Here is an 11,907-nt window from a genome sequence, read left to right as displayed (position 1 = left end):
CCCACTGAGGTCCCGTCCATCATGGGATTCCATGGGGCCAGAGGATGCGGGTTTGGGGCCAGGGAGAGGCTTGGAGAAGACATTTGGGAAGAGTTTGTCCGGGAAGCCCATGCTCGATGGCGGTGAAGGGGAATGTGCACAATTCCAGCATTTCTGCACCGTTACCCCCTTCCCACACTGCCCATGGGGACCTGGGGGGGAAGAGGCACAAGAGCCACCATAAGGCTCAGGACAGGCTCATCCTGAGGGGACATGTGGACTGCCCAGACAGGCAGTGCCTGGTTACACATAAAGAGCATATTTATTTATTTATTTATTTATTTATTTTTATTTTATCCATCATGGAAATGTCAGCAGAGGCTTTGTGGAACTGGTGCAACACTTACCAACCAAATAAAGTTGGTCAGCTTTCAAAATAAAATGCAAAGTTTGATTTTTAGCTCTGAATAAAAGTTAATAAACAGAGTTTGAAACAAGTTAACAGACGCATAGTAAACCATAATTTCTTATTAAAAGGCTAAAACCATAACTCTCTGTAACTGAAATACAGAATCATAGAATGGCCTGAGTTGGAAGGGACCTTAAAGATCATCCAGTCCCACCCCCTGCCATGAGCAGGGACACCTTTCACTATCCCAGCCCTATCCAACCTGGCCTTGGACACTTCAAGGGACAGGAGACTTTTTATGATCCCCATTTCACCTCTCCCACAAATTTAGGTGTCACTAACCTAGTAATTTTTGCGTTAATGGTTATTGGGTTGTTTCCCAACAGCCACAAAAAAAAAAAAAAAAAAAAAAAAGAAATCCATGTGACAGAGTACCATGAGATCATCTCGCAAATCAAGGTTGTTAATTAGGCTGCCTCACATGAGCAGATGTAAAACCCAAAAGTCAGACTTGCTTTCAAAGAACAAGTAGCCTGGTGGTAAAACCACAAGCTTGGGATGTGGGAAACCCTGAACCCACACAGCTACAGCTGGAATCAGAAGAGTATCCGGAGTGCAGCTGCTGTTGGCAGAACCTTCTCCGTGAAAACTTCAGGTCCTGATGACAGCTAGTGCTGTCCTATCTCCATAGGATCTCAGCGAAATGTGCAAACAATCCTTTTGCATGTCATGTGGAGGGAAAATTAATTGCTAGAATTCTGGAAAAAGCAGAATGCAAAGCTGCTTTTCTTTTGCACAGAATTTGTTTATAAATATCTATTATGAAACTGCTTTTTGCTGTATTTGCATTTAATTTAGAAATATCTTCTTGTGCTCATGTGTGGAGTGGTTTGAAAACAAGATCAAATAAATGAGCTGATCGAGAACATTAAGTGCCAGCCCATTCACTGATGGTGATAGTCAGCACAAGTGATGGAAAACCTCTTTGATTCTGTGGAAGTTTTTTTCTCTGACTCACCATCTTAATTTTAGTGATCTTTGGTGTAATTTGCACAGAGAATTCTGAACATGTGCAAAGATGATGTGCACTCTCAGATCCCAGAACCCTTCAGTGTGCTGCAGCTACATACTTTTGCTAAGTTAAAGCATATTTTCAATTCAAAGATTTCTTCATAATGGCAATAAAATATTCCAGTCCCTGTCTTCTGGATCCTCCATGGATATGGAACATTGAGGGCAACACCAGTCACAGCTCCTTACTCCAACAAGATGCCTCCCTTATGACATCGAGCACTAGGCCAAGTACAATCTCACATTTACAGTACTCAGATTTGCCTGTTCCTAAACATGACACAATGAATTCAGTGACATTTGCACTTTGAGAATATAGGAGTATTCCTCACCTCTCACCCCTCAGTTGTGGGCTGGGGGGGCAGAACACGTAAAATTCAGCTCCAGCCTGGGGATGAATAGTAAGCTTTCCCTGTTAACAGAGAGCATCAGACAAGCTGGGACAAGAGTTAATTTTCCTGTGGCTTTTCCTGGCATTGAACTCTATGTAAAGCAGATGCAAAACCAGTGTAGTGTTAGCACGGAAAGGTAAGTGGGTTTTGTGCAACTTCAGGTTTGCCTGCTGTGAATTAGGAATATTAGCGAAGGGAATTTATTTTTAGATAGGCCAAGGGTGGTAGTGATACCTCCATTTGGGATCTACTAGCCTTCAGGTTTTACCTTTGCCTCTTCTCCCCCCAGGAAAATTAAGACTTTTAAGGATGTCCTGCCAACTTCCTTCTGCTGCTCTCTTGTTGAGATCACCTACAGAAGATTTTTCATTTTAAATTCACATTTAAAATGTGCTTGCAATGTTTTGTCTGCTGACACAGCAGGATACAATTATATTCCCCAAGACTTTTAACTCTCTAACTCTACTCAAGACAGTATCTACAAGACATTTATACAGTGAACTTAAAATAAATAAATCTTTGCATCTATAGATAAATATCTCTACATATGCAATTTGGAATATATGAGTTTATATTAAAATAAAGGCTATAGTTCTCATGAAATGGTGACTTTAATGCTCTGTCAAATTTCCTGGAGTGGTCTGGGGAGCTCCAGTAATTTTACATGTATAGTTTGATGTCTGAAGAAGCTGAACTCACCCAGAATATGAATACAGCATGTATGGGCTCACATTGAACGTGAACATGTATTGCTCCATCATTGCAAATCTTTTTCAAATTATTGGATGGACCCCCAAGAAATCCATGAACACTAAACCAAAAATTACATTTCAAACCCTTAGCTATGTAAAGCACAAGTCTAGGTCCTGCTCCATTGTCTTCAGTGGCAACTTGGTTGGCCACTACCCACTTCAAGCACAAGAATAGCACGAGGTCCTGCAAACCTTCCTTCTTTTTTAAAACACGTAGGCACTAAAGGAAATATCGCTAATGTATTTTTCTTCAATAACATTAGATTTGGCTTGAAAATAACATGCTAAGATACATGGTATTTGTGAATGGTTTGGCTTTTGGTTTAATTCAGCTGTCTCTGACTTTTTGAATATAGTTCTCTACTAAAAATGGGGTGGAGAGAAATGAACAGTTCAACTGTGAACTATTCTTTACAAAACTCGATGCTTTTGCCATCCCACTAATGTCATCTGGCATTAATTAACATAGCATCTCTCTAATTATATTGTCAGCATACAGCCACCAAATTAAAATACAAAGAGAATCATTAAAATTTCCCAATTTGACTTCAGCATTTCTTTTAAAGCACGATTTTTCAACTTTTGTGTATGTAGGAAATCATCCAAAGCCCACTGAAATTAACGGGTTTCATTCCAATGGGGCCCAGAAATGTTTGGAAAATATCAGTGGGGTGTCCAAATTGCCTCTCTAAACCAAGTGATTTGATGCCTCTTTCTGTTGTTGGCACCAGCAACTCAGCACCCAAAACTGGGTGTGCATGGCTGGTGGGTCCGTCAGGGGAGTGAGGACCATCCTGTGGGGAAGAAAACAGGGCATTAGGCACAGTGGAAGTCCACCATCCCTCTGCTCCCTAAAAGGAACACAAGGAAGAAGGACTTAAGTGGATCTGTGCTACCTGAGACAGTGTGGAAGAGCAGGGGGGCTGCAGCATAACCTGTCTCCATCCCAGGTTTCTGTGTCACGTGAGGATCAGATGCCCCCTGATGCTCTCTTCGTGAGTTTTGTGGCTCTTTCTTCCAGTGGGGAGGGCTGTAGAAGAGAACTGGTGCCTTGGCAGAGTGTGTGCTCTCAGGCAGGGAGGGCTCAGAGGCCGTGAACAAACCCTTGGTTTCCAGCTAAGTCTGTCCTGCCTCAAAACATCCTGTCCATGGGTGAGAAGAATCTGTGTGTGGGGCTGATCCAGGCTGAGGGGAAGCCGAAAGTAAAACACTGGCTTGGTTTTGCCTAGAGCTCAGTCCTGCTCTCAGTGAATGTCATTGCTGCCATTTGTTTGTGCCTGGCCTTCCACATTAGCACTGTCTGCCCTTCAGCATCACTGGCCTCTGTGGGCATCCCTTGGTGTTATTAAAGTCTTTGGGATCAAGCTGACTTCTACCTCACCAAGAGCTTCACCTCTTGGGAGTTTGGAAAAACTATACATCGTCCTGAGATGATCAGAAACACATGGGAAAATATTAAAAGGGTTCATAAAGAGGAAAAAAAAAAAAACCAACTTTCTTTCCAAGACTTTTACTGCTGAATTTTTACTTCAGGGGAAAAAAAGAAGATGCTTGTCAGCACTTTAGAAACGACATTCCTTTTTCCACCTCAACAGGCCTTTGCCTATTTTGCCTAGACCTGTTAAGCTGAGTATGTTGCTACAGCTCAGGACAAGGCATAGAGAGCTAATATTTTTCAAAGAAATAAAAAATGTTCCAGCAGCAGTAGCAGCTTACATTTTTCTTGGACAGGATGTATTTCTCCAGCTCCCCTGGGAAACTTGAAGCAGAATCCCAGGGTAGCCCTCTTCACTGACTGCTGTGCTTGGGTGCCAGCTGTTTGGGGAGTATGAGCCAGACTGGGAAAATTATTCTCTGGAGATGCTGGACAATTTGAAGACTTAGGGAAGGCTGGAAGCTTTTGACCTCAGTAATACACAGACCTCTGAAAGCTTAGAGCCTAAAAAGCCAAGGCATGCAGGCTTGCAGTTCAGGGAACTGCCTGGTGGCTTTGGAGCAAACAGGTAGTTTAAATTGAAATCACCAGTTCCACACAGAAAATTCTAGGTGGCAAATGCATGTTTTTCTCCATCAGGGCCATCATCTGGATGCCCTTATTTGCCATCAGAAGCCTGGTTAGCACAGGGATGTTTGGAAAGACAGGTGTCTGCTAAGGAAGGCAGGAGCCTCCCCTGAAAAATGAAAAATGTAACCCCCCTCCCTCCAAATTGCTATAAATTTTAAATTAAGGGGGCTCTCAGGCAAAAAATATGGGAGCAGGAATAACAGTTCTTTAATAGGGAGAAAAATAAAAAGATAAAATAAACAATGCAGTAAACTAAAACAACACCGACAGAGTCAGAACACAACCTGACACCCTGTTGGTCAGGGTGTTGGTAGCAGGCCAATTGGAATTGTGGGTGCAGTCCTCCTGGAGTGTCACGTGTGGTTCTGTTGGATCAGGGATCCTGTAGAAAAGGGTTTAGTCTTCCTCTGAAGATCCAGTGGAAGGGGCAGCTGTTCCTCTGGGAAATCCAGTGGAGAAGCCGTGTTGGTGTTCCAGAATCTCCAGATTATATCTCGGGTAGCAATGCTTGGCTCTTCCCTCTGGGCAGAGCATCTCACAATGGGATGCTATAGTTCTTATCAGTCATGCAGTGACATTCTGTTATCAGCAGATGTCTCCCCGGTGGGAGGAGTGGTTGTGGGAGAGATAAGGAAAACTGCCCACTTAACAGAAGACAACTGCCATACAGACGGCAAATAAAATACAATTTACTTGATAATCCAGAACAGATGTGTTAATTCCTGCTGGGAGCCCTGAATGCAGAGGACAAGGAGCACGCTGGGTTTATCTTACACGGCCTTTTCCATGGAAAATAGGGTGCTGCCTCTTCCATGAAGATGCACATATCTCTTGCTGTGGTAACTTCATGACCTGTCAATCATTCTCATTCACTGCTCCCAAAAACTAACATATGGAGCAGCATTTTTGGCCTGTCACAATAATGCAAGACTGGATTCCCTGTGCCCTATAACTTCTGTGTTCATGCATACAAGTGGCAGAATCTGTGTGGGCAGGGCACTTATGCAAGGCCACTAAATGGAAGTGGTGGAATATTACACAGGGAGAGGGGCAAGCACATGCCCCCATTGCCAGTCATGAGGAGCTTAAAACACATGTGGTCTCTGAGCAAATCATGCTGTGAACTGAAACTAAGCTTGAATATACAAATTTTGTACTCATTCCTCTTGATCATGTAACACTTTCTGGTAGGTGGTAAATGGTCAGGGACTACCCCCGTAGCCAGACCCTCCACCAGCATAAAGGAGTGAAGTGTGAGTATAATGATACAAAAGAACCCTCTTACAGTCAGCTTTGGGCTTCACAATGTTAATTTGGAACTAAGCTTTGGAACTCAAATGTGTGGCCAGAGGCAGAGAGAACCTTCCATCCCTGCAGTGGGAGACAGAGATGTGCAATGAGGACAGAACCTCTGGTGAGCTGAACTGTTCATTCCTGCTGCTGTCCAGGCACAAGGAGGCATTGGACAGCAGCTGCTTCCAGGTATGGCCAGTGCCAACCAGATTAATCATCTGTATCCCAAATAACCAAGCTCTTCTTGACACAGCAGCTTCTGCATGCTGCCAGAGCTGTGGGCAAAAAAAAAAAAGAGGGGCCACACTACTCCTGCCTCTTCCCATCCTGGTCTGCTATCCTCACTCTAGATCTGGGACCAGCCCAATAAATTATATGTGTTAATAAGTATTTTATATCAAACTAAATTTTTTTAAATCCTTTGTTTATGCCTTTGGTTGTTACTACCATGATAACTAAACAAACACAGGAAGAAACAATGTCTGCAGCAGCAGCAGTTTGGTTACCTGCTTGCTAACACACACACATAAACACACACACACACACACACTCCAGGGCTAGAATTTCATGTTGTTATGAATAAGGTGGCAATTCGTGCTGGAAATGTAAGATTATTAATGTAATATAAAATAAAGCTTTAAGATCATGCCAGCCGAGGGGAGAGGGTGATTGCCACACAGGACAGCTCACAGCCGAGGAGGAGGTGCATCATTAACATAGGAAGAAAACCTAGCACGCACAGGAGATGGGCACACCCTGATGGCATGAACAAGAAAAGGCCCAGTGATGATGGCCTATGTAGACTCCAGGAGGGGACAAAGAGACTCCGTGGAGGGCAAGAAAACGAGTATAAAAATCGAACTCTGCCAGGCCTTGGTGGTGAACAGGGGGATGTGGTGCAATAGAGGCTGGATCATGGTTCACCTGCTCCAATCCCGGGGTCGGCGCTACTTTTTGATTGTTAGTGATTGGGAATGTATATCGGTCATGAATAAATTTAATTTTTATTTTTTACCTAATTGTCTGGATCAATTTTTACCTATAACAATGTCAAGAAAAGCTCACCGTACCCAAAGGTGCAGGTCCTGCTTTGCTGTGCAGTAATTCAGTTTTCATTCAGCTTCATTTCAGGAGACTCCACTGTCTATTCAGCAGCTTACACATGCAGAATTTTCTGGGAGTGGCTGCCTTTACTCCAGACTTGAAAAAGAATAAATTACAGCAAAATGTGTCTCATGGGGGTTAATAAGTCCACAACAGCGTGCAGCCTGTTGTAGGCAAGAAATCTGGAAGCAATGTAAGAATCATCCTAGAATCTTAAAATCACAGAATGATTTGGGTTAGAAGGGACTTTAAGGCTCATCCAGTTCTACCCCCTGCCATGGGCAGAGACAGCTTCCAGCAGACCAGGTTGCTCAGGGCCCCATCCAACCTGGCCTGGAACACTGCCAGGGATGGGGCATATGAACACAGGAGGAAGTCTTGTTGAGGTGTAACACCTTTAGATGGTTCTAAAAATAAAATAAACTTCTGTTTAATACCAGCAGTGGGATTTTTAGGATTTCTCTCCTCCTGCAGAGGCAGCTAAATAGATCCTGACATAGAGTACCAGGGAAGGAAATATATGTGTTTATTTTGGAGTATTTGGATCATTGGGTAGAAAATCTATAGGAAAATGGAAAACATGCAGCAATAATTTATTTCTAAAGGGAAGGGGGAGAAAAGTCAAAGAAAATTCCCTTACAGCCTCCTTGGAGCCAGGTTTTCAGCTGGTGTAAATCTGAGGCTAGGTTAAAATTATTGGAAGCAGCTCACGTCCCATACCAATAGAAAGCAATAGGGCAGTTGTGACTTGAGGCCCTGAGGAGGTGGCAGTACCAGAATCTTGCATCAGCGTCTGCCCAGGGTTCTGTGCTAGGATCAGCTCCAGCTCCCATCCAGAGTGGAGCTGTGCAGACAGGTAGGGGTCCCTGTCCCTTGTTACGTGCCAATAAATGTGTCCCTTTTTATGTGCCAGCATTTTCCTCCTCCCACCAATCTCTCAAGGCCCTCCCTGACCACATTAAAACACCACATGAGCTTTGCAGCAATGATTCTTATTCTCTTGTCTTTAGGTCCCAGCTCTCACCAGCTCTGCAGACTGAGAGCATGTTCTTTGTGACCTCCTCAATACATTTGCGTTATCAGCTATTACATCTTTTATCACACATCATTGAATTTGATGCATCAGGGCTTCTACACAGCTTGCCCCTGCTCTCTAGGAATTCCACAAATAAATCACTGCCATGTACTGCAAACTGTCAAAGAGTTGCTGACATGCTCTGCAGCGGAAAACTGGATAACCTTTGGCACCAGAATGCTATTTTTAAGTGCTTTAATAAAGAGCTCCATTGTATTTGGAAATGTACAGCTATGGTGAGAGGAGTTAATGGTTTGCACATGATGCATCACACCCATTATAAAATTCTTCATAGAAAAGTTAAAAGTCCCAAGCAGTAACCACACACACAAAATCATTAAGGATACTCTGTGGCTTGAAGCTCTTGCCTCTGTATGAGCTTTCTGAGCAGCCGTTGTGAAACTGATCCCAGATTTATAAAAGCCAAGCTTAATGATCCAGATGCTTTTCCACACCATGGGGTCAGAGCCTTGGGCAAAGGTTCCCCCCATTCACAGTCAGGGGTGGGAGAGGAAAAGGGGGGCTGGATTTGTCCAAACAGCTGCCTCTTAGTTTTGTGAGTAGCCCAAAGAAAAAGGACACCAAAGCATCTGTTCCTTGGGACAAGGCTGTGGTGTTGCTACAAAGGGGAATTGGCTGTGTGCTGTTTATAACCACCCTTGTGGTGATCAGCAAGTGTCAGTATGTTCTTTAAATAGACACATTACCCTGAGGAAACACCCAAGTCAGCACCTCTGTATCCTGCTGGGAGAGAGGAAATCTGACCTACAAGGCACCAAAATTTGCTGTCTCTTGGCTAAGGGACAGAAATATTCTAGCTAAGACCTGACTGCCACTTGCTTTTCTTGGAGAAGGTGCTTCCTTCAGCTTTCACAGAAGTCAGTTTTACTCTGGGGTGACTGCAGTTAGAATTGCTCAATAATTACACAATTGGCAGTGAGAAAAGAACCAAGCCTCAAGGAACTGCTTCCTAAGTAAAGCAAGGATATGATTGAGTAATTGATCAGTTTATAGATTCCTCATTTATTCTCACTAATTGCTGTTTAATATGGAAATATTTCCAAAATTTTGTCTCAGGAAATTGCTGCTCTTTTATCTGATGCTGAAGTCTGGCTATATGAATAATTCAAAACCAGACAAGACAAGCCACCAGAGAGTGTGTTAAGCAAAGTGAGGATAGAGTTGCAGCTGATCAGAAGAACAGAGAAGATGGTCTTCCTTCTTCCTCAGTGCCTGCAGAGGAAAGTTCTGTACCACAGTTTGCTAAACTGATGTGCTTCAAAGAGAGAAGACTGAGAGGGGATCTTATCAATGCATATAAATATCTCAAAGGGTGCCAAGGGGATGGTGCCAGGCTCTTTTCAGTGGTGCCCAGGGACAGGATGAGGAGCAATGGACACAAGAAGTTCCACCTCAAAATGAGGATGAACTTCTGTACAGTGAGGATGGCAGAGCCCTGGAACGGCTGCCCAGGGAGGGCCTGGAGTCTCTCTGTCTGGAGACATTCCAAACCCACCTGGGTATGCTCCTGTGTCACCTATCCCAAGTGCCTGGGCAGGAGGTTGGACTGGGTGATCTCCAGAGGTCCCTTCCAACCCCAACTATTCTGTGATTGTGTGACAAGGAATGTCACCTACACACTTTTGAGGAATGTCTCTGAAATTCCCATCAAGCAGCACTGCTGGTAAAGCTTAGAAATCTGTTTGGGAAGATGACAGAGATGTCATCACCATTTGTACAAGATGTCATTGTACAGATGGTGTAGCTCACCAAAAATAAGACCCTGAAGATTAACCCCTGTCCTCGCCCTAAAATTATGGGGAAGAAGTGACCATGGAACACAGCTTTTAGGACACCATGGAATATATTTGACCTCCAAGCAGTTCTTAGAGTACCTTGTCATACGTAATTAGTGAGGATGCTGGTGTTTATGTAGGGCTTATTGTTGTGAAAATAGAGCAAAGCGATTTAGGGGCTGGGGGGTGGTGATGGGCAATAATCAAGGCACTAAAGTAATTTCTCTGCTTTCTATGTTTTTTTCTCTCAGATTTTGTATCACAAAATCAAATCAAACCTCACCTTATCCAGTTAGCTCACTTAACTCACTCTTTTTTGACAGTACATGCTGTGCAAGACTTTTTCTCTACATTCCCTTCTGCCTACCATCCTTCCATTTGATTCTTACTGTATCATAAAGCTGGAAGAACTTACCATTTCAAACTGGTTTTGAGAGCCCGTTGTCAGACTGACAAAAGGCAGCAGGGAATAAGCTTACCTTGCTATTTTGCTCAATAGTTCACTTTGAGATGAAAATTCCTCCTTGTCACATACAGTCCTAAATTAAAGAGCAATTTATGACTTGCTTGCCTTTTGATTTTCTTCTTTAGTCTGTACGTATCTCACAGACATTTCTATAGCCTGTGCTCCTTACGGGCCAGTTTCATCTTACCTCACTCTTCCATTTTTATCAAAGCTTTCCTTTTAACAAAGAGATGCTCTGGAGAAAAAGTTCAAATCAAAGTTCCCTTGAGCTTTGTGAGAGGAATCACCCTGAAATTTCTTTTTTTTTTTTTTCATGATGTTCAAGTCAGTGTTCTGGGATTTATTTATTTATTTATTTATTTTAATTTAAAAGAAAACTTGGTTGGGGCTAAAATTAATGCTACTTTTTAAAAACATAAACTCGTATTAGCGCCTGAACTTTGCAGCTTGTGTTCAACCATTCCTATAAGTGTTCATTAATAAAATACTTAGTGAAGGCAGAGAAATAATTAGTCTCGACTGACATCACAGGCAGAAGTGGAGGTTGTGTGTGGCCAAAGAGTACAATTAGAGAGCATTACAGAAATCAACTCAACTGACTCTCTTTAAGCCTGCTCTGCAGTTTCTTTGTTTCAAGGCAAAATGAGATAAAGGCTGGCTAGGTGAGTAATATATGTATATCACGGACATTAATATACAGTAATCAGATAGTAAAATCTTGTTCAAAAGGCCTGTTGTGCAAGACAGTACAAAGACAGAGTTCCTGCCTGGCTGCTCCATAAAGGCGAAAGGGAGAATGAATCAATTTAACAGAAGATTAACATGAAGCATAGTAAAGTCAGTGCTGGTCTTTCCATGGACTTCCCTTGACTGCAGATGCCATATGCACATGTGTGTACATGTCTGTCCTGCCTGTGTTTCTAGATGCACACATTTAACTGGGATGCAAGTCTTGCAGTGGCACTGCATAGGTGCAACAGTGCACGAGGTCGTAGACTCAGACAATGATTTGTGTTGGGAGGGACCTTAGAGATCATCCAATCCCAACCCCCTCTGCCATGGGCAGGGACACCTTCCACTAAACCGAGGGTGCCCCAAGCTCCATCCATCCTGGCCTTGGACACTTCCAGGGATGCAGAGACAGTCACAGCTTCTCTGGGCAACCTGTGCCAGGGCCTCACCACCCTCACAGGGAATAATTTATTCCATATACCCAATCTAAACCTCTTCTCTGTCAGGGTGAAGCCATTCCTCCTTGCCTGTCACTCCAGGCCCTTGTCAACAGTCTCCCTCCATCTTTCTTGTGGGTTCCCTTCAGGCACTGCAAGGCCACAATGAGGTCACCCCAAAGCCTTCTCTTCTCCAGGCAGAGCACTTCCAGTTCCCTCAGGCTTTTCTCACAGCTCCATCCCTCTGACCCGCTTGGTGTCCCTGCTCTGGCCTGGCTCCAGCAGCTCTCTGTTCATCCTGTGCTGGGCCCAGGGCTGGATGCAGCCCTGCAGGGG

The sequence above is a fragment of the Onychostruthus taczanowskii genome, unplaced genomic scaffold, assembly GCF_017590055.1.
Source record: "Onychostruthus taczanowskii isolate IOZ18803 unplaced genomic scaffold, ASM1759005v1 scaffold15, whole genome shotgun sequence".
Lineage (NCBI taxonomy): Eukaryota > Metazoa > Chordata > Aves > Passeriformes > Passeridae > Onychostruthus > Onychostruthus taczanowskii.
The sequence above is the reverse complement of the archived record's forward strand: the minus strand, read 5'-3'. Positions refer to the sequence as shown.